Genomic DNA, 23166 nt, shown 5'->3' with positions numbered 1-23166 from the left:
TTCAGTTGTTAAAATAAACTATTGAATTATTTTCATAAGAAATTAAGCATCTAAATAATTCAATTGATGAAATTATTATACAAATAAACAAGTGTTTAATTTATTATATAATAATGCATGTCTAATTTATTATATAAAAAACAATTGTTTAATTTATTATATAAATGATTGAACTGATTATTTGATTCTCTAAATAATTCAATTGTTTAATTTATTATATAAATAATTCATGTTTAATTCATTATATAAATAATTCAAGTGTTTCATTTATTATATAAATAACCAATTGTTTAATTTATTATATAAATAACCAATTGTTTAGTTTATTATATAAATAACCAATTGTTTCATTTATTATATAAATAACCAATTGTTTAGTTTATTATATAAATAATCCAAGTGTTAAAATTATTATATAAAGAGGTCAAGTGTTTAAATTATATAATTAATTCAAAGGTGCAACTTATCATAGAAAGATTCAAGTGTTTATTTAATCATATTAATAATCCATTATTTAATTTATTGCATGAAGAATTTCAAAATGTTATTTATTATATAAAAAATCAATTGTTTAATTCATTATATTCATAATGAATTAAACAATTTCATAATGAATTGTTTAATTGATTATATAAATAATTCAAAGGTTTAATTCATTACACATAATAAATTGTTTACTTTATTATATAATGAAGTCTCGTGTTTAATTTATTAGACAAATCATTCAAGTGTTTAATTTATGATATAAATAATTCAACTAAATATTGAATTCTTTATATAATAAATTAAACGAAGGAAAATTTATATAATGAATTAAACTATTGAATTATTTCTACAATAAATTAAACACTTGAATCCTTTATATAATAAATAAACACTAATTGTTTATGTAATAAATTAAACAATTGATTATTTAATGAATTGAACTATTCAATTATTTATGAAATGAATTGAACGATTGAATTATTTATATTATAAATTAAACACTTGAATTATCTGCTTCCAATGTCTTTGTTTTTCGGCCTGATATTAAGATCATCAATGGCGGCTGCATCACCCAGCATGCAGCGCGGTTCAGATTGTGCCCTATCTGAATCAGTGGAGCCCAGCGCGCAGGCGCAGTAGTGACTCATTTTCGGGCAGTGTGTCCTGAGCATGCGCGGCCAGTCGAGGCTGCGGGAGGAGCGCGTTCGGTGCAGGTCAGAGGATCGGAGCAAGAGGCTCAATAAACCCCGGGGCCCGGGTCCGGGCCCGGGCTCAGGCCCAGGCTCAGGCTTTACAAACCCCGAGTGCGGCCCCAGACCCGAATATAAAACAGTGAACATTATCCCCCCCTCACTACCCGCCGGGAAATGAAGGGGAAATGGGGATCGGTCAGGGAGCGTCTGTAAATGAAGGAGAAATGGGGATCGGTCAGGGAGCGTCTGTAAATGAAGGAGAAATGGGGATCGGTCAGGGAGTGTCTGTAAATGAAGGAGAAATGGTGATCGGTCAGGGAGTGTCTGTAAATGAAGGAGAAATGGGGATCGGTCAGGGAGCGTCTGGAAATGAAGGGAAATGGTGATCGGTCAGGGAGCGTCTGTAAATGAAGGAGAAATGGTGATCGGTCAGGGAGCGTCTGTAAATGAAGGAGAAATGGGGATCGGTCAGGGAGTGTCTGTAAATGAAGGAGAAATGGTGATCGGTCAGGGAGTGTCTGTAAATGAAGGAGAAATGGTGATCGGTCAGGGAGCGTCTGTAAATGAAGGAGAAATGGTGATCGGTCAGGGAGCGTCTGCAAATGAAGGAGAAATGGTGATCGGTCAGGGAGCGTCCATAAATGAAGGAGAAATGGTGATCGGTCAGGGGACGTCTGTAAATGAAGGAGAAATGGTGATCTCTATACCTTTAGTCATCCAGGGAGCTCTTGCTTTGGATGCTGTTCCTTTCCACCTCGTGGGAATCTGTCTACTCTGTACCCAAACCCACTCCTCCTTGAAGGCCTCCCACTGTTCAATTACTGTTCTGCCTGCCAATTTTTGATACCAATCCACCTGGACAAGATCCCTTTTTAACTCACTGGAATTAGCCCTCCTCCAGTTAAGAATTTTCACATTTGACTGTCCCCTGTCCTTTTCCATAACTGTTCTAAACCAAATGAGATTATGATCACTGCTGCCCCACTGAAACATGCTCCACCTGCCCCACTTCATTCTCCACACCCAGCCCACTACTGTACTCACACTCTCTCACACCCTCTCACACTCACTCTCTCTCTCACACCCTTTCACTTATGGTTTAGGGCCACTGAAAGATGATGCGATGGGTTTGGATTTCAGCACAGGGAGGAGGGAGAGTGTGTGGGACGGGGATTTACAGCTTTGAGGAATGAGAGAGGAAATAATGTTCCATAGAAAGTAAAGTTATCTGATCTGAATTTCTATCCTGTAGTTACAGTGATAACTTTTATAAACTACTTTTACAGGGGAGGATTTGCAGAGGGAAACTCAAACCAAAGATCACGTCAAGATCTGACAGAGTCACTCGATTCATCAGGACCTGAATATCATCGACCTTTGAATGTTGAAGGAGAAATGTTTGTCTGTTCTGTCTGTGGGAGATGATTTTAGACATCAGTGTGAGTGGGAAAGCACCGAGACACACACCGAGTGAGAGTGTTCTAGTGCACTGACTGTGGAAAGAGCTTTAACCAGTTACACAGCCAGAAAAAACATCGCACCATTCACAGCGGGGAGAAACCGTACACGTGTTCTGTGTGTGGACGAGGCTTCAACTGATCATCAACCTGGAGAGACACAAGGACACCCAGACCATGGAGAAACCGTGGAAATGTGGGGACTGTGGGAAGGGATTCAATTACCCGTCCAGGCTGGAAATTCATCAACACAGTCACACTGGGGAGAGGCCGTTCACCTGCTCCGTGTGTGGGAAGGGATTCGCTCATTCATCCACCCTGCTGACACACCAGCGAGTTCACTCTGATGAGAGACCTTTTAAATGTTCTGACTGTGAGATGAGGTTTAAAAGCAAAATTAATCTGCTGATACACCAACGTACCCACACTGGGGAGAGGCCGTTCACCTGCTCCGTGTGTGGGAAGGGATTCACTATTTCATCCAGCCTCCAGACACACCAGCGAGTTCACACTGGGGAGAGACCTTTTAAATGTTCTGACTGTGAGAAGAGGTTTAAATGCAAAAGGAACCTGCTGACACACCAATGTACTCACACTGGGGAGAGGCCGTTCACCTGCTCCGTGTGTGGGAAGGGATTCACTCAGTCATCCCTCCTCCTGACACACCAGCGAGTTCACACTGGGGAGAGGCCGTTCACCTGCTCCGTGTGTGGGAAGGGATTTACTCAGTCATCCCTCCTCCTGACACACCAGCGAGTTCACACTGGGGAGAGGCCGTTCACCTGCTCTGTGTGCGGGAAGGGATACACTCGGTCATCCACCCTGCTGACACACCAGCGACTTCACTCTGATGAGAGACCTTTTAAATGTTCTGACTGTGAGAAGAGGTTTCAAAGCAAAAGTAATCTGCTGTCACACCAACGCACTCACACTGGGGAGAGACAGTTCATCTGCTCTGTGTGTGGGAAGGGATTCACTTGGTCATCTGAGCTTCTGACACACCAGCGAGTTCACGCTGGGGAGAGGCCTTTTAAATGTTCTGACTGTGAGAAGAGGTTTAAAAGCAAAATTGAACTGCTGAGACACCAACGCACTCACACTGGGGAGAGACCGTTCATCTGCACCGTGTGTGGGAAGAGATTCACTCAGTCGTCCATCCTGCTGACACACCAGCGAGTTCACACTGGGGAGAGGCCATTCACCTGCTCCTTGTGTGGGAAGAGATTCACTCGGTCATCCATCCTGCTGACACACCAGCGAGTTCACTCTGATGAGAGACCTTTTAAATGTTCTGACTGTGAGAAGAGGTTTAAAAGCAAAATTAATCTGCTGATACACCAACGTACCCACACTGGGGAGAGGCCGTTCACCTGCTCCTTGTGTGGGAAGAGATTCACTCAGTCTTTCATCCTGCTGAGACACCAGCGAGTTCACTCTGATGAGAGATCTTTTAAGTGTTCTGACTGTGAGAAGAGGTTTAAAAGCAAAATTGAACTGCTGAGACACCAACGCACTCACACTGGGGAGAGACCGTTCATCTGCACCGTGTGTGGGAAGAGATTCACTCAGTCATCCAACCTGCTGAAACACCAGCGAGTTCACACTGGGGAGAGGCCGTTCACCTGCTCCTTGTGTGGGATGAGATTCACTCGGTCATTCATCCTGCTGAGACACCAGCGAGTTCACTCCGATGAGAGACCTTTTAAATGTTCTGACTGTGAGAAGAGGTTTAAAAGCAAATTTAATCTGCTGACACACCAACGCACCCACACTGGGGAGAGGCCGTTCTCCTGCTCTGTGTATGGGAAGGGATTCGCTGGGTCATCAACCCTGCTGAAACACCAGCGAGTTCACACTGGGGAGAGGCCGTTCACCTGCACCTTGTGTGGGATGAGATTCACTCGGCCATCCAACCTGCTGAGACACCAGCGAGTTCACTCCGATGAGAGACCTTTTAAATGTTCTGACTGTGAGAAGAGGTATAAAAGCAAATTTAATCTGCTGACACACCAACGCACTCACACTGGGGAGAGGCCGTTCACCTGCTCAGTGTGTGGGAAGGGATTCGCTTGGTCATCCTCCCTGCTGAAACACCAGCGAGTTCACACTGAGAGACGTTTAAATGTTCTGACTGTGGGAAGAGATTTAAAATCAGAAACGAACTGCTGAGACATCGACGCACTCACACTGGGGAGAGACTGTTCACCTGCTCCGTGTGTGGGAAGAGATTCACTCGATCATCCCACCTTCTGAAACATTAACTTGTTGACACTATTGAGTGACCTTTTAATGCAGTGACTGTGAGAAGAGCTTTAAAAGCAGAAATGAACTGCTGACACATCAACGCATGCCCATTGGTTGAGAGACTGTTCACCTGCTCCGTGTGTGGGAAGGGATTCACTCAGTCATCACACGTGCTGAGACACCAGCGAGTTCACGAAATGAGCAGGTCCAACGAGCCGGTCTGTAACACAGGCCAATGACTCAGTGCAGCTCGTGACCCAGTCACTGGGCTCCGTTATAGCCTCTCCTTTGAGTAACACACAAAGAGAAATTGTAAATCTGAAACAGAAAGAGATAATGTATAACACTTCATATCAACCACCAGTTTTTCCCTCTTTCCGGCTTTTAAAACAATCTGTTTCACAGTTTGTCAAACCCGAAACAGCCTCTGGGATTTGCTGATTGAGAATTTCAGTGGAAATTGGGACCGTCATTAAGTATCGGAACAAATATCCCCGCTGAGGTTTCGGGGTTGTTACTGGTTTATTTATATCAGTGAGTGACCGATTTTAAACCAGGTGAGGGTCTAAACCTAAGGTAAGAGCCTGGGATAGACAAGAGATTCTTCAATGTATCAAGTTAAATTACACTGACTCCACCAACACTGGACATCACATCCCTCAAACATTGTTACCTGTTACTGTATAAAACTGGTGAGGGTGGAAATGGGAAATAACTGAAAAAAACTTCATTGTTTCAAAGTTAATTCTGATCATTATTATTATACAAACATTCTACAGCCGGTCCCTTAAAAAGGACCCAATATCAAACCAGTCCCCAGTCCTTGGGCCTGTGCCTATGTTGTGATTTGCACCCGCTTCTGACTGACTTGGTATCAGACGCACTCCCGTCAACAGTAAACGGATGGAGCCGGATCCATAAGAGAAAAGTGAGGACCGACCTCCGCGGTTCTCCCAGAGTGCGGGAGGCGGAGTAACAGCAGCAGACAGAGAGATCTCTCTAAACCAGCCGCCGCCGTCGGAGAGAAGCGAGTCCCGTTCCGAGCCGTGTCTGTCAGGCGCCCGCTGACCCTCTCTTCACTGAAGGGGACCGATTCAGCACCAACTCACACACCCACCATTGGATCATTGAATCACCTTCAACACCTGAATTACATCACCACTTAATCCTCTATACACGAGGAAATACAAACCTTGTCCACGCAACCTGTCCTCATAATGTAACCATTTTAGCCCCGGTATCATTCTGGTCTTTCTGCGCTGCACCTCCTGCAAGGCCAATATATCCTTCCTGAGGTCTGGTGCCCAGGACTGAATGCCGTACTCTAAATGTGGCCTTAGCAGAGTTTATAGAATTCTAACATAACTTCCACCCTTTTGAATTCCAGTTCCCTTGAGATAAAGGCCGATATTCCATTAGCCATTTTAATTATTTTTTGCACCTGTCTGCCAACTCTTCCTGATTTCCCGAAGTATCTCTGCTCACCCACAGTTCCTGGCTTCTCACCATTTCGAAAATACTCTGATTTATCTTGCTTCGGGCCAAAGTGGATGGCCTCACACTTCCCCAGATTGAAACTTTGAACAGTCTGGGGCTCTTTTGTATCGAAAAGAGAAGGCTGAGGGTGACCTGATACAGGACTTTAAGATTATGCAAGGGTTTGATGGGTCAGATGTAGATAAGGTGTTTGTACTTTTGGGAGTGGGGACGTCAGAACTTAGGACCATGAATATAATAGTCATCAATAAATCCAATCTGGCATTCAAGAGAAACATATTTATCCAGAGAGTCGTTAGAATGTGCAGCTCGCTCCCACAAGGAGTAGTTAAGGCGAATATCATGGATGCATTTACAGGGAAGTGAGATAAACACATGGAGGAGAAAGGAATATTCGTGTTTGCTCATCGAGTTCGATGAAGAGGGGTTGGAGGAGGCTCGTCTGCAGCATAAACACCGGTATAGTCTAGTTGGGTCGAATTGCCTGTTTCTGTGATGTGCATTCGATGTAATTCGATGTAAGCTCCATCTGACACAGTTTTACCAACTGACTGAATCTATCAATTTCCTTTTACAACTTTATGCTCCCATCTACACGACTCACTGTGCCTCCTAACTTGGTGTCATCAACAAACCTGGATATACCGCTCTCGATTCCTTTATCTGCCTCATTTATACAGATCCCTGGGGGACACCACTAATCAAATCCTGTCAATTTGAGTACATACCCATTAACCCTACTCTCTGTCTCCTACCTCCAAACCAACTCCCTCCCAATGTCAATGGGTTGCTTTGAATTCCACATGTCAACAGAAATGAGAACAGTCTCTGATGTTAAACCTTAACGAATGCCTCTGGAAGTCAATATACACATAACCCCCATAGACACTCCATCATTTACCACGTTAGTTACATCTTCAAAAAGTTCAACTATTTTCATTAGACTTGACTTACACTTTACAAATCCATGCTGGCTCTCTCTGATCAATTCAGGTTTATCCAAGTGCTCAGTCATTCTTTCCCTAATAACAGATTCTGGTAACTTCCCCACAACAGACATCAGACTAATAGGTCTATAATTTCCTGTTTTATCTCTCCTACCCTTCCTATATAATGGAATGATATTTGAATTTTTTCAATCCATGGAACAATTCCTGAATCAAGAGAGTTTTGAACGATCATGACTTAAGCATGTGCAATTTCCTCACCTATTCCCCTTCGTCCCCTGGGATGGTAAACATCAGGTCCTGGAGATTTGTCTATCTTTAGTCTAATTATTTTCTCCATTACCATTATTTTACTTACACTGAATCCCCTTGATTTATTTTCAGTTTTCCTCGTGTCTCTGGTTTATTATCCTCATGCTTTTCTGTGAGTATTTAGCAAGTCTGCCATTTCCTGATTTTCAATTACAATATCACCTCCATCTGTCTTTAAGGGGCCCACATTATTCTTAGTCACCCTTCTTTCTCTTAATATACGTGTAAAAACCTTGAAAGTTGTCCTTAATTTCACTCACAAGTTTTTCTCGTTTTCCCTCTTTGCACCTTTTACGATTTTTTTTTAGTTTCAGCACCACAATAAACAACACTTCACTGTGAAATTTGTTCAATTAGTTCTTCAGTGTCAGAGCGAGAATTGTCCATCCCTAATTTATTTAAAGTAACAAACAAACACAAGCACAAATATTCATCCATGTATCAAAGCACTGATGGACACAGAAAGATAAACACAGCCTGAAACGCAGTCAGTATCGGGATTCACAGGGAAACGGGCAAGTGAAATAGACAAAGATCAAACAGTCTGAACCCACAACAGAATGTGACGTGTAGCTGATAGATATTAATGAGAGGAGGTGGGAAACAGTACCATGACTTGGCTCCGTGGCTTAGTTGGTTAAAGCACTTGTCTAGTAAACAGGAGATCCTGGGTTCAACTCCCAGCGGTGCCTTTGTGTAATTCGTGGTGTTTAGTGAATTTGAGAAGCACACAGTGCTGTGTTTTGTTCAGGATCCAACACGGAACTGATCAGGAGGTCTTTTCAAAAATGCCTTTTCATCAGACAGACAGCCCTCTCATGGAATGTGTCCGTGACACGTTCTTGTTTCTGGGCTCGTTAAGGTCGGGGTATAATTCTTGATTCGATGTTTCATACCGTGACTCTCTGATGGTTTACTGGGTCAAGGCCCTGATCCCTGGTCTGTGCTGATTCTCTGATAGTTTACTGGGTAATGGCCCTGATCCCTGGTCTGAGCTGACTCTCTGATAGTTTACTGGGTAAAGGCCCTGATCCCTGGTCTGTGCTGATTCCCTGATAGTTTAGTGGGATTCATTCTGTGTCTCTCAGTCTCTGGTACTGTGTGTGAGTGTGGGATTCATTATGTGTCTGTCAGTCTCTGGTACTGTATGTTAGTGTGGGATTCATTCTGTATCTGTCAGTTTCTGATACTGTGTGTGAGTGGGATTCATTCTGTATCTGTCACTCACTGATACTGTGTGTGAGTTTGGGATTCATTCTCTGTCTTGTCAGCAGTGTGTGTGAGAGTTTGTGATTCATTCTTTATAGGCAGTCTCTCATACTGTGTGTTAGTGTGGGATTCTTTCGGTATCTGTCAGTCTCTGTTTCTCCATGTGAGTGTGGGACTCATTCTTTATATACAGTCCCCAGTACTGTATGTGGGAGTTGAATTCATCCTAAATATGCAGTTACTCATACTGCATGTTAGTGTGGGATTCATACTGTACCTATCAGTCCCTGGTACTTGATGAGAGTGTGGGATTAACTCTGTGTCTGTCAGTCTCTAGTACTGTATGTGAGTTTGGGATTCCTTCTGTATCTGTGAGTGTTGGATTCATTCTGTGTCTGTGTGTCTCTGGTACTGTATCTGAATGTGAGTTTCATTCTGTATCTGTACGTAATTATTCTCTCAGATTACATTATTGCGTTCAATACTTCAGCTTTAATATCTTAATGTTTGAAGAGTTTTACTCCTTATTTAATTTGTAAATATGGACGAACTTTAGGATTTAATGTTGGAGGTTTTAATCAGATAATTTGTGTGCTTTTTGGACCACTATTAAATCTGCATCTCTGTGAGTACTATTGTGGATGATAATGAATCTTTCAAACTGATAAGGTGACATTTTTGAATTGGTTTGTAATGTGTAGATCAGTCTGTAGAAATGGAATTGATACTGTATCTTTCAGTCTAATATTGTATGAGATTTTTGGACTGGTATATAATGTGTATCTCAGTCTGCACTAATAGAATTGATACTCTATCTTTAAATTTCATTCAACGAGTGCATTCTGAACAGGTATCTAATTTGTTTCTCAGGTTTACTATCTTTCAGTATTTCTCAATCGATACTGTACGTGAGGTTTGGATTTGTTTGCAATTTGTAGCAAATGGTTCACTTTTCGAATGGATATTTCATGTATTAAAGTCATGTGTGTGAGAGTTCTGGGATAGTATTCAATTGGAATCTCGGGTACATTATTGGGATTCATTCTGTCCCTTTCAATCGGATACCATGTGTGAATTCTCTCTGGTATTTAATTCGTAGCTATGTTGCCCTATTGTGAGATTGACACAGTGCCTTTCAATCTGAGAGTGTGATTTTGGACTGGGATTTTTGTATCTACCTGTCAGCGGGACAGAGTTCGGGGCAAATGGAACAGTGTCTGCCTCACCCGCACTGTTTGAATGTTGGATTGAAATTGTGTCTCTGGAACTTGGGATCAGTGTGGGACTGACTACTTCTACTGTCTGAGACTGTGGAACTGATGACCTGTCTGTGTCTCTGTGCTCTGTGGGTGATAATGTACCTCCTGTGTGTGAGAAGGAGCTGGCTGCACTCCTCCTTGTGCCTCGGGTGGAGGAAACATCACATTCATTCTGGATCATTCAAGGATTCGCCTGTGGAAAGAAAATGATCTCTTGTAACTCAAGAAACGGTGAGGTTGAAAATGGAAAAGTGATCAGTTTAATATCTCTAATGATCATTTTGAATATCGACAAATGAAAACCAGTGATACAAACAGTGTCAGTGTCTGACTCCACTGCAGCACTCAGCTTCTGCACACCAGGTGTGTTGGGCTATTTTACAACAATTTAGTGACATCCAGACACAACCCAACCCCTGCACTGATCCATGAATGGGACCACCCGAAGGGGCAGGGACCTTTGTCCAGGTCAGGTTTCTAATTCCCTCTCCCATGGGACTAACCGTTCAACCGAAACCAAACAGCCACTGTTTAAATTGTGTCCTTCACACTTCTCACCTGCTGCCTGCAATAGATGCTCTTTGTATAACTCCCCACATCCTTACTGTCCGGCTCTGTTTCCACTCTTCACTGTCCAATAACAATAAACAGGGTGAGACTGGAACTAAACCAGGACCATTCACTCCTGGTTTGGGGAGTGAAAGCAGCAATGGTTTTAATAGCAGGTTCTTCCCATTCTCTCTCCCTTCCCCTGGACACACCCTGTCCACAGACAGCCCGAGAATGACCTCTCCCTTCCCCCCCTCTCACTCCATGTTCCGGGACCAGTTCCTGATCCACTCCGCCTCTTACAAACAGCCCCCGGACTCCCCCTGCCCTTCCCCCGGACTCAATGCCGATCTCTGAGCCCATCTGCGGACACGGTCCCGGAGCGATGAGCTGCTGTAACGAGGCTGCTCTTTGCTCCCTTCCCCCAGGGGCCGTGATCTCTCCATTCCCGCCTGTCTGAGCAAAGGAAGTGGGTCTGGGGGAAAGGTCAGAGGGAATGGGCTCCACAGGCAGTGCAGGAACAGGCACCAGAATGGGAAACAGATGGGATTCCACCAGTGCCTAACGCTGGAATCCAGACTGACTTTACAATCTCCAACTATTAAACTCGAGGTTTCCATCCCTGCTGTTTCTCTCGGGCTCTTTTGATGGGAAAGAGTCTTTCAGAGATAAAGTGGGCGGCTGTGGAATGAGCCAATGGGTTCTGTTCATTCTTGGCTCCCTTACTGATAAAGTAACATTTGACTCCGAAACTGGAGGGAGGATTCCTCAAACCAATCTTGGAGAAACGGGGGAGGAAAGTGGGAGTCGGTGTATTTGCTGGGACCGTGTAGGATTAATATCAGACAGCAACAGTCCCAGTTTATTTCAATCGGAGTGAAACTCTCGGTCACTGAGAGTAATACAGAACGGCCCTGAGCTGCAAGATTGCAGAGGGGACAACATGCAAGAGAGGGTTAAATGTGTGACACTGTCCCTGAGAGTGGGATTAATAATGTGTCTGTCTCTGAAATAATATCAGTGAGGGATGAGACTGCATCTTCTGTCTCTCCACCTTGGAATAGCATTTGGAATGGAATATTTTCCAATTTGTTCCTGGGTGAAAACGGGACATTACAGGTCAGTTTCTCTCTCTCTCTTTTGTACAGATTATGAAGGTGGGAGACTGTTACTGAGAGTGATACAGAGACACTGATAGGAAGTGTAATTCTGATACTGTGCCTGTCTGTTTTTATCTCTCTCTAGCGCTGTACATGAAGGTGGAATATTGTTACTGAGTGTGAAACGGACACACTGATGGGAAGTGTGAGACTGATACTGTGTCTGTTTGTCTCTCTGTCTGTCTGTCTTTCTCTCTCCCCAGTGCTGTACAAGGAGGCGGGATACTGTGACAGAGCGTAATATAGACACACTGATAGAAAGGGAAAGACTGATTCTGTGTCTGTGAACAGACCTCCGGTGCTATTGGTGAGACGGTCACTGTCCCTTTTACTGTATATCAGCCGGTCTGACGGGGCATTCATCATTGGCCAGTCCTGTCAGGAAAGGTAGAGAGAAACCGTCTGTAACTGTCTGACACTGGACTGTCTGTGAGTGTTGAATTTATTCAGTAACTAGTCGTGTCTGGGTGTTGAGAACGGGATGGAGAGGACACCAGTTACTATTATCCGACAGTCAGTCAGTTTAGGAAGAGAGAGAAACACAGAGAGACTGGAGGAGCCCAGAGCGGATAATTTGTATTTTCATCTTAACCAAACATATCACTGTGTGCGGACAATACAATAATGTAAAAGGAGGAGGACAAGGTGAGGCACAGACAGCATTGAGTCTCATTTCACTATAGACGGACGCAGGACTTGTCCCAGGTGAGGGTTTTGTGTTTGAAGATCACTTCACGAAAAACACCTTGACGATCTGGGGTTGCAGACGGACATGACGGGCAGGAAAAGACCAGCTCGTTCATCAATCCTGCCCCACATGCCTGGAGCATCGTGACTGGACACTTCCTGCACACACCACCAGCCCCACCCACCGGGAACATGGAATCTCCTGGGAGCGGTTACAAACCAGAAAAAAATCCAGGGCCAATCAGGAGGGGAAATTCTGGGAAATTCCTCCCCGACTCCCTCAGGCTATCGAATCGAGTCCAGTGGATCACACTGACCATGCGTAGGTTAACTGTAAAACCACTCACCTTCCATATGATGCGATCTCTGCCCCAGTCAAGAACCAGTCCAGATCCCTCGAGAAGGCAGGGAGAGAGTCAGCACTTACCGCACCAAAGAGAGTCAGAGTCAGCGCCCACCGCACCAGAGAGAGTCAGAGTCAGCACCCACCGCACCAGAGAGAGTCAGAGTCAGCACCCACCGCACCAGAGAGAGTCAGCACCCACCGCACCAGAGAGGGTCAGCACCCACCGCACCAGAGAGGGTCAGCACCCACCGCACCAGAGAGAGTCAGCACCCACCGCACCAGAGAGAGTCAGCACCCACCGCACCAGAGTCAGCACCCACCGCACCAGCCGGGAATACATTCCAGATGCTCACTCCTCTCTGGGAAAAGAAGAAGCTCCCAACATCCAGACTATTCTTCCCTCTTTGTGGTCGGAACGCCGGTCCGCTGCTTCCCCCCAATCTGTGAAACTGGAAATAATCTATCACTGGGCAAGCTGTTCAACCATGAGATGGGAGCCATTCAAACACCGTGGGCGCTCTCCCATTGAATTATATTCTGTGCGGAGCGTTCGGTTTTTCGCGAGGTGAAGAAACTCTTGTCTCTCCTTGTGTGTAAATGTGAGGCGAGTCTCAGATGATATTCTCACAGTTGAATCTAAAATTTGAAATGTAACTTGTTTGGAGATGCCGGGGATTGAACCCGGGACCTCATACATGCAAAGCATGCGCTCTTCCACTGAGCTACATCCTCACGGGGCAAAAGGTACCTGAGAAATAAACAAGCAGACACTTTAGAAGTGAAGCCGTGAGCTTTCTGCTCCGTCTCTCCAGGACATCGAGATGCCCAGCGGTCCCGCGTGTTCACAATGTTCAACCTCTGCTTCAGTTCACGGGGTTTCTGCTCCTCTTTACTTTGAACTTTCCAAAAAAAATCTGCGGAAATAAAAAAACCCAATCGCTAATGGTCAGTGACAAGGCTGAAATCCAACCTCTGAATCATAAAGTGAGATGGAAGAATGACAGAGCGTCAAACAGGAACAAGAGCTGGGACTGCTCGCTCGATATTGCACCGTCACACATTCCCCTCAGTCGGCGGCTGCTTTGAGTTGAGCTGTTGAGGGGACCGTGAGATGAAGTCCCGCTCCGGGACAATTTAATGCTTGTGGAGCCTCAGAAGTTGGAACTCGCTGAGCTCAAAAAGCGTCATTCAACTTTCCGTGGGTAATTCTGGTGAAAAATTATTTCGGAAGATGCTGAGAGTTGAACCCAGGACCTCAACACATGCAAAACATGCGCTCCATCACTGAACTAAATCCCCAGATCACAAAACCCTCGAACCAAGGAAAGAAGAACTGATTGTCCTCATTTTATGAGGCCACCCGTGGTGGGTGTGCACTCCACTCTGCATTTTACTGGAGAAATAATCAATTTATATTATGTAACTATCCCCCACTCACTGCATTTTACTGGAGAAATAATCAATTTATATTATGTAACTATCCCCCACTCACTGCATTTTACTGGAGAAATAATCAATTTATATTATGTAACTATCCCCCACTCACTGCATTTTATGCCTGAGAGACACCTTGATTTAATGAACCTTCAGTCCCTTTATCTACATGTCTTTTAGACATTATGCTATCACAGCACATTCCTCCCTTAGGTCTGTTCATTCCCACTTTACTGTTGTCAGCATCCTTTTAGTTTTATCTGCAAACTTGACTATAATAACCATCATGCATCCTTCTCGGCCCACCAGCACTTTCTTATTGAACACACGTTACATGGTTCATTCTATATTAATACACAGTACAGTTTACATTTATAGATACATAGATTCACAGTACATTTTGTTCTACTTCTACTATTGATTATAATTATACTAAATTCTATCTGTTAATGGGTTAATCCTTACACGTTGTTCTTCCTGACTCGAAACACCGTAGTTCAATCCTGGATGTGATTAACTGCAGAATCCAACCCCTGCAGTCACTTGTGAACTCGCTGGTGTCTCAGCACATGTGATGACTGAGTGAATCCCTTCCCACACACGGAGCAGGTGAACAGTCTCTCCACAATGTGCGTGAGTTGATGTGTCAGCAGTTCATTTCTGCTTTTAAAGCTCTTCTCAAAGTTACTGCATTAAAAGATCACTCAATAGTGTGAACAAGTTGATGTCTCAGAAGGTCAGATGAATTTGTGAATCCCTTCCCACACATGGAGCAGGTGAACAGTCTCTCCCCAGTGTCAGTGTGTTGGTGTTTCAGATCATTTGTTTTAAAGCCCTTCTCACAGTCAGAACATTTCAGAGGTCTCTTATCAGTGTGAACTCGCTGGTGTCTCAGCAGGTGTGATGACCGAGTAAATCTCTTCTTACACAGGGAGCAGGTGAACGGCCTCTCCCCAGTGTGAACTCGCTGGTGTGACAAAAGTTGTGATGACAGTGTGAATCTCTTCCCGCACACGGAGCAGGTGAACGGCCTCTCCCCGGTGTCACTGCGTTGATATCTCAGCAGTTCGTTTCTGCTTTTAAAGTTCTTCCCACAGTCAGAGCATTTAAAAGGTCTCTCATCAGAGTGAACTCGCTGGTGTGTCAGCAGGGTGGATGACCGAGTGAATCTCTTCCCACACACGTAGCAGGAGAACGGCCTCTCCCCAGTGTGAACTCGCTCGTGTTTCAGCAGGTCGGATGATCGAGTGAATCCCTTCCCACACACGGAGCAGGTGAACGGCCTCTCCCCAGTGTGATTGCGTCGATGAGTTTCCAGCTCTGAAGGGTAATTGAATCCCTTCCCACAGTCCCCACATTTCCACGGTTTCTCCATGGTCCGGGTGTCCTTGTGTCTCTCCAGGTTGGACGATCAGTTGAAGCCTCGTCCACACACAGAACACGTGTACGGTTTCTCCCCGCTGTGAACGGTGTGATGTTTTTTCAGGCTGTGTAACTGGTTAAAGCTCTTTCCACAGTCAGTGCACTGGAACACTCTCACTTGAGTGTGTGTGTCTCGGTGCTTTTCCACTCACACTGATGTTTGAAATCTTCTCCCACAGATAGAACAGACAAACATTTCTCCTTCCACATTCAAAGGCCGATGATATTCAGGTTCTGATGAATCGAGTGACTCTGTCAGATCTTGGCGTGCTGTTTGGTTTGAGTTTCCCTCTGCAAATCCTCCCCTTCTAATACCCTGCAAAAGGAGTTTATAAAAGTCATCACTGTAAGTACAGGATAGAAATTCAGAACAGACACTTCTCGTGTCTACAAAACATTCTTTCCTCTATTGTGCCTCAAAGCTGTAAATCCCCGTCCCACACACTCTCCCTCCTCCCTCTGCTGCAATCCAAACCCATCGCATCATCTTTCAGTGGCCCTCAACCATGAGTGAAAGGTTGAGAGAGTGAATGTGAGAGAGTGAAAGGGTGAGAGAGTGAAAGGGTGAGAGAGTGAATGTGAGAGAGTGAATGTGAGAGAGTGAATGTGAGAGAGTGAGTGTGAGAGTGTGTGAGAGAGTGAGTGTGAGAGAGTGAGTGTGAGAGAGTGAGTGTGAGAGAGAGTGAGTGTAAGAGAGTGAATGTGAGTGAGAGTGAGTGAGAGAGAGTGTGAGAGAGTGAATGTGAGTGTGAGAGAGTGAATGTGAGTGAGTGTGAGAGAGTGAATGTGAGTGAGTGTGAGAGAGTGAGTGTGAGAGAGTGAATGCGAGACATTGAATGTGAGAGAGTGAATGTGAGAGTGAATGTGAGTGTGAGAGGGTGAGTGTGAGAGAGTGAATGTGAGTGAGCGTGAGAGTGAATGTGAGAGTGTGAATGTGAGAGAGAGTGAGTGTGAGAGTGAGTGTGAGGGAGTGAGTGTGAGAGAGTGAGCATGAGAGTGTATGTGAGAAAGTGAATGTGAGAGTGAGTGTGAGAGAGTGAGTGTGAAAGAGTGAATGTGAGAGAGTGAATGTGAGAGAGTGAGTGTGAGCACAGCAGTGGGCTCGGTGTGGAGAATGAAGTGGGGCAGGTGGAGCATGTTTCAGTGGGGCAGCAGTGATCATAATCTCATTCGGTTTGGAACAGTTATGGAAAAGGACAGGGGACAGTCAAATGTGAAAATTCTTAACTGGAGGAGGGCAAATTCCAGTGAGTTAAAAAGGGATCTTGTCCGTGTGGATTGGAATCAAAAATTGGCAGGCAGAACAGTAATTGAACAATGGGAGGCCTTCAAGGAGGAGTTGGTTTGGGTACAGAGTGGACAGATTCCCACGAGGAGGAAAGGAACAGCATCCAAAGCTCGAGCTCGGATGAATAAAGATATAGAGATCACCATTGCTCCTTCATTTACAGACGATCACTGACCGATCACCATTTCTGCTTCATTTGTAGACGCTCCCTGACAAATCACATATCTCCTTCATTTACAGATGCTCCCTGACCAATCACATATCTCCTTCATTTACAGACGCTCCCTGACTGATCACCAGTTCTTCAATTACAGACGCTCCCTGACCGATCACCAGTTCTTCAATTACAGATGCTCCCTGACCAATCACCACTTCTCCTTCATTGGCAGAAGCTCCCTGACCGATCACCATTTCTTCTTCAATTGCAGACGCTCCCTGATCGATCACCATTTTCCTTCATTTACAGACGCTCCCTGACCGATTACCATTTCTCCTTCATTTACAGACACTCCCTGACCGATCTCAATTTCCCCTTCATTTACAGACGCTCCCTGACCGATCACCATTTCTCCTTCATTTACAGACGCTCCCTGACCGATCCCCATTTCCCCTTCATTTCCCGGCGGGTAGTGAGGGGGGGATAATGTTCACTGTTTTATATTCGGGTCTGGGGCCGCACTCGGGGTTTGTAAAGCCTGAGCCTGGGCCTGAGCCCGGACCCGGGCCCCGGGGTTTATTGAGCCTCTTGCTCCGATCCTCTGACCTGCACCGAACGCGCTCCTCCCGCATCCTCGACTGGCCGCGCATGCTCAGGACACACTGACCGATTATGAGTCACTACAGCGCCTGCGTGCTGGGCTCCACTGACTCAGATAGGGCACAATCTGAACCGCGCTGCATGCTGGGTGGTACAGCCGCCATTGATGATCTTTATATCAGGCCGAAAAACAAAGACATTGGAAGCAGGGAGAGCGCGTTTGGACCAAGGATAATAAAATAAACTGAAACCCCAGTGCTTCGAGCCATTTAAACCGGCACAAACACACAGCATAGAAGCTCCCCCCCCTCCACCCCGAATTTGGTGAACTCCAGAAAAAAACATTTCAGTGACTTTTATTAATTTCGTTTTATTAACTGAAGGGTTCAATTTATGTTTATTTTCCAAATGCACCTCGGGACCGCCAGTCTCACCATTCATCCCGCCTGGCGATTAAGGAGAGATCCGGACCAATAGGAGGAGCGGAAATTTATAGGCATTTCATATAACTCGTGGGGTGTTGCAGGGATCAGTACTGTGGCTCAATTATTTACAATGTATATCAATGACTTGGATGGAGGAACAGAGTGTCTTGTGGCCAGATTTGCTGATGATGCAAAGATAGGTGGAATAGCAAGTTGCAATGAGGACACAACGTGTCTGCGAAGGGATGTTGCCTGGTTAAGCGAATGGGCAAAAATTGGCAGATGGAATATAATGTGGGAAAATGTGAAGTCATCCACTTTGGGAGGAAAAAAATATTTTGCTTTTTTATTTGAATGGAGAAATACTACAAAATGCTGCAGTACAGAGGGATCTGGGTTTCCTCGTGCAAGAAAGACACAATTCAACATACAGGTGCAGCAGGTAATCCGGAAGGCAAACGGAATATTGGCTTTTATGTCTCGGGGGATGGAGTATAAAAGCAGTGAAGTCATGCTACAAATGTACAGGGTGCTGGTGAGACCACAACTGGAGTACTGCGTACAGTTCTAAGGAAGGACATACTTGCATTTGAGGCAGTTCAGAGAAGGTTCACTAGGTTGATTCCGGGTATGAATGGGTTGTCTTATGATGAAAGTTTGAAGAGGCTGGGTCTATACTCAATGGAGTTTAGAAGAATGAGAGGAGATCCAATTGAAACAGACAAGATTCTGAGGGGACTCGATCGCGTAGATGCTGAGAGGATGTTACCCCTCATGGGGGAATCTAAAACTAGGGGGTACAGTCTCAGAATAAGGGGTCACCCGTTTAAGACGGAAATTCGGAGGAATTTCTTCTCCCAGAGCGTCATGAGTCTTTGGAATTCTTTACCCCAAAAAGCTGTGGAGGCTGAGTCATTGAATACATTGAAGTCTGAGTTAGACAAATTTTTGATCAGCAAGGGAGTCAAAGGATATGGGGAAAGGGCGGGAAAGTGGAGCTGAGGTAAAAATCAAATCAGCCATGATCTAATTAAATGGCGGAGCAGGCTCGAGGGGCCGAATAGCCTGCTCCTGCTCCTATCTCTTATGTTGTTATGGTAAATTGACTGGACGGCTGTGCGGACAGTTGGTCCTCCAACCAATCGGAGTGTGTGAGGGGCGGGAGTTGCGCCACTGAATGGGCGGTTCGAAGTCCAGATATCCGTCATTGTCTGAAGCATCATTTTTTTAAAGTAATTTATCTTAAGCTCCAGGAGAAAACTCGACCTTTCTGTTGTGGCTTGAAACAGATGAAACCAGATGAAATGGAGCAAATATTTCAACATTTATTAGAAAAACACATTAATTAAGAACAGCCAACATGCATAATTTGAGATATCTCAATTCTACTGATAAAGGGAATGTAGTGGATGTTGTGTTGATGGATTGTGAAAAGGTGTTTGATAAGATGACGGACAGGAGGCTTGTTGATAAAATTAATACCCACGATATTAAAATGAATGCGGCAGTGTGGATAGGAAGTTGTGTAAAGGGCAGAAAACAGAGAGTAGTGGTTAATGGATGTTCTTCAGACTGGAGGGATGTAAACAGTGGTGTCTCCCAGGGTCAGTGTTGGGACCATTGCTCTTCTCAATATAGAGAATGATCTCAGCTTGGGTATGTGGGACACAAGGTGAAAATCTCGAGATGACTTCAACGTTGGCAGCGTGGGGAACTGTGACTTCATTGTAATGTGCACAGGTTCGTAAACAGGCAGGTGAAATTTAATGCAGAGAAAAGTGACGTGATACATTTTGAGAGGAAGAAAAATGAGATGAAATGTACACTAAATGGTCAAAGTTTAAAATTAGAGGAGCAGAGAGACTTAGGGATGGAAGGTTCTAAATAATGCATTGTCTTATTAATTAACAAGTCTGAGAGTCAGCAACTTTAATACATTATTGAGAAATATATGAGCAAATTCTCTTTCCTGTACTGTACCAGAGTAAACATGCAAATCCCCGTGTACACGAGATGATCCCGCTGGATGGAACCTCAGGCACCCTGAGCTTGATCTCCGGTGTCTCCAGTCCTGACTGTCCCTTACATCAGTATCCCCTCACTTTTATACTGTGTTGTGATCCATCTCTGTCACTGGAGCTGGAACTTCCCCAGTCTGTGGTTTACAAGGACACATTGCTTGGTTCCCAGCAGTTATTTATCTTCAGTAGCGTTCTCATGATCACTGAACTACCCTGCTTACTGTTAATTAGACTCATAGAATCAAAGAAATTCATGGTACAGAAAGAGGCCATTCGGCCCATCATATCTGTGCCGGCCGAAAAAGCGCTATCCAGCTTAATCCCACTTTCCAGTTCTTGGCCCATAGCCTTGTAGCTTCCGGCAGTTCAAGTATTCTTAAAATGCGATGAGAGTGTCCGCCTCAACCACCCTTTCAGGCAGTCAGTTCCAGACCCCCACAACCCTTGGGTGAAAGAATTTCTCCTCAGTTCCCCACTAAACCTTCTACCAATCACTTTAAATCTATGCCCCTGGTTATTAACCTCTCTGCTGAGAGAAGTGGGTCCTTCCAATCCACGCTATCTGGGACCCTCATAATTTTGTTCACCTCAATTAAATCTGCCTTCAGTCTCCTCTGTTCCAAAGAAAACAACCCCAGCCTATCCAATCTTTCCTCATAGCTAAAATTCTACAGTCCAGGCAACATCCTTGTAAATCTTTCTTGCCTTGTATAAAATGTCTGCTATTTGAAAGTCGTGACATTGATCAAAGTCCATGTTAAGTTTTCTTGCCATTTGTGTCAAGATTTGGAAAAGATCTGCTGCCTGATACTTTAAATATTGCCGACCTTTAACTGTAGCTCACAGTGTCTGAACAGTCACTGTTATCATTATCCTTTTATGTATCTCCTTGTACTCCACCTCCTTAACAGCACAAGCTGATCACAGCAATGTTTTCTTCAAATGGAATCCCAATGTGAAAAAATGCACAATTTCAAAGCGAAGCATCATGTGCAAGATTGGAAGGAGAGTGCGAGTGGAGATAATGGGCTTGGATCAGTGATCCCTTTAGCATTAAGACATTCATTATCTGAAAGAAGCCCGGAGATGAGATTTTTGTCTATATTTATCAGTATAGAAAAGAAGGGAGTTGAAATCTTTTTGTCTATTCATCCTGCTATCGACAAAATCCTTCGCCTCTCAATGCCCAGCATCTTTCTTTCCAACTCCCTGCTCTCTGCAGGGAAGGATTGGTTTCATTAATTCTCTGTGTTTTCAGCAAACATCTCATTCACCTCGCAGATCTGGCCGTGTCTTCTACTTATAAGTCATCCCATCATGTTAGCAACTCAAGATAAGCTGTTTTATGTTGATGGAATGCATTTGAGTCAGTTTTCTAGATCAATATGTCGAGGAATCAACAAGGGAACAGGCTATTTTAGATCTAGTATTTTGTAATGAGACAGGGTTAATTAGTAATCTTATATTAAATGATCCTCTGGGGAACAACCATCATAATATGATAGAATTTCACATTGAGTTCGAAAGTTTGAGAGTGATGTCATTAAGTCGGAAACTAGGGTCTTAAATTTAAACAAAACCAATAACGTAGTTATGAGGATTGAGTTGGCTAAGGTAGTTTGGGAAATTAGATTAAAAATATGATGATAGACAAGCAATAGTGAACATTTAAAGAAATAATTTATAATTCCTCAACAAAATTACATTCCCTTGAGGGTTAAAAACTCCACCGGAAAAGTGGTCCAACCTTGGTTAATTGGAGAAATTAATGATATTTTAGGTTAAAAGAGGCTTATAATGTTGCCAAAAAGAATAGTAAGCCTGAGGATTAGGAGAGTTTTAGAAATCAGCAAAGGATGACCAAGAAATAGATAAATATGTATAAAGGAAGAGATTAGCGAAAGTAAACATGGGTCCCTTGGAGACAGAGACAGGAGAATTTATAATGGAGAATAAGGAAATGAAAGAGATGTTAAACAAGTATTTTGTATCTGTCTTCACAGTAGAGGACACAAAAATCATACCAGAAGTATTAGGGAACCAAGGTTCTAATGAGAGTGAGGAACCTGAAGCAATTAAGATTAGTAATGAAAAAGTACTGGAGAAATTAATGGGACTAAAAGCTGACAAATTCATTGGCCCTGATGGCCTACATCCTAGGGTTTTAAAAGAGGTGGCTGCAGAGAAAGTGGATGCATTGGTTTTATCTTCCAGAGTTCCCATGATTCTAGAAAGGTCCCCGTGGATTGGAAGGTAAGAAATGTAACCCCTCTATTCATAGAATTACATAGATAGAATTACAGCACAGAAACAGGCCATTCGGCCCAACAGGCCTATGCCAGTGTTTATGCTCCACATGAGCCTCCTCCCTCCCTACTTCATCTCACCCTATCAGCATATCCTTCTATTCCTTTCTCCCTCATGTGTTTATCCAGCTTCCCCTTAAATGCATCTGCTATTCGCCTCAACTACTCCTTGTGGTTGCGAGTTCCACATTCTCACCGCTCTCTGGGTAAAGAAGTTTCTCCTGAATTCCCTTATTGGATTTATTAGTGACTGTCTTATATTTATGGTCCCTAGTTCTGGTCTCCCCTGCAGACATAAGGGTCAACCACATAGCACAGAACAGGAGTCATAAGTCGGCCAGAGAGTAGATGTGGCAAGTTGCCCTTCCCTGAACTAGTTGGGTTCGTATGACAACCCACGGTTTGTTTTCTGGTGCTGTCTAATGAAGCACCAGATTTATTGAAGTCAATTTCACAACTTGTCATGGTGTAATTTGAGCTCATTATTCCCGGCTGCTAGTCCAATCACACAATCACTACACTACTGTACCCATAATAGTGTCCTTTGAACGGGCACTTAATAATTCGAGAAAGGAGAAAACAGGGAACTACAGGCCATTTCGCCTGACAATAGTAGCAGGGAAAATGCTAGAATCTATTACTAGGGACGTGGTAAAAGGGCACTCAGA

General features: G+C 44.2%; 2 non-coding genes across 2 annotated transcripts; one reads left to right on the top strand and one right to left on the bottom strand.

Moving 5' to 3' along the window:
- The first annotated feature begins 8253 nt into the window (after positions 1-8253).
- trnat-agu (transfer RNA threonine (anticodon AGU)) lies at positions 8254-8327 on the top strand. Its single transcript has one exon. It is a non-coding gene; the product is annotated as a tRNA-Thr (tRNA).
- A 5178-nt stretch (positions 8328-13505) lies between these two features.
- On the bottom strand, positions 13506-13577 carry trnaa-ugc (transfer RNA alanine (anticodon UGC)). Its single transcript has one exon. It is a non-coding gene; the product is annotated as a tRNA-Ala (tRNA).
- Positions 13578-23166: the final 9589 nt, after the last annotated feature.

This window comes from Heptranchias perlo, unplaced genomic scaffold (assembly GCF_035084215.1).
Source record: "Heptranchias perlo isolate sHepPer1 unplaced genomic scaffold, sHepPer1.hap1 HAP1_SCAFFOLD_995, whole genome shotgun sequence".
NCBI classification, from domain to species: Eukaryota; Metazoa; Chordata; class Chondrichthyes; order Hexanchiformes; family Hexanchidae; genus Heptranchias; species Heptranchias perlo.
Note: the sequence above shows the minus strand (reverse complement) of the source record. Positions and strands in the feature narration are given on the sequence as shown.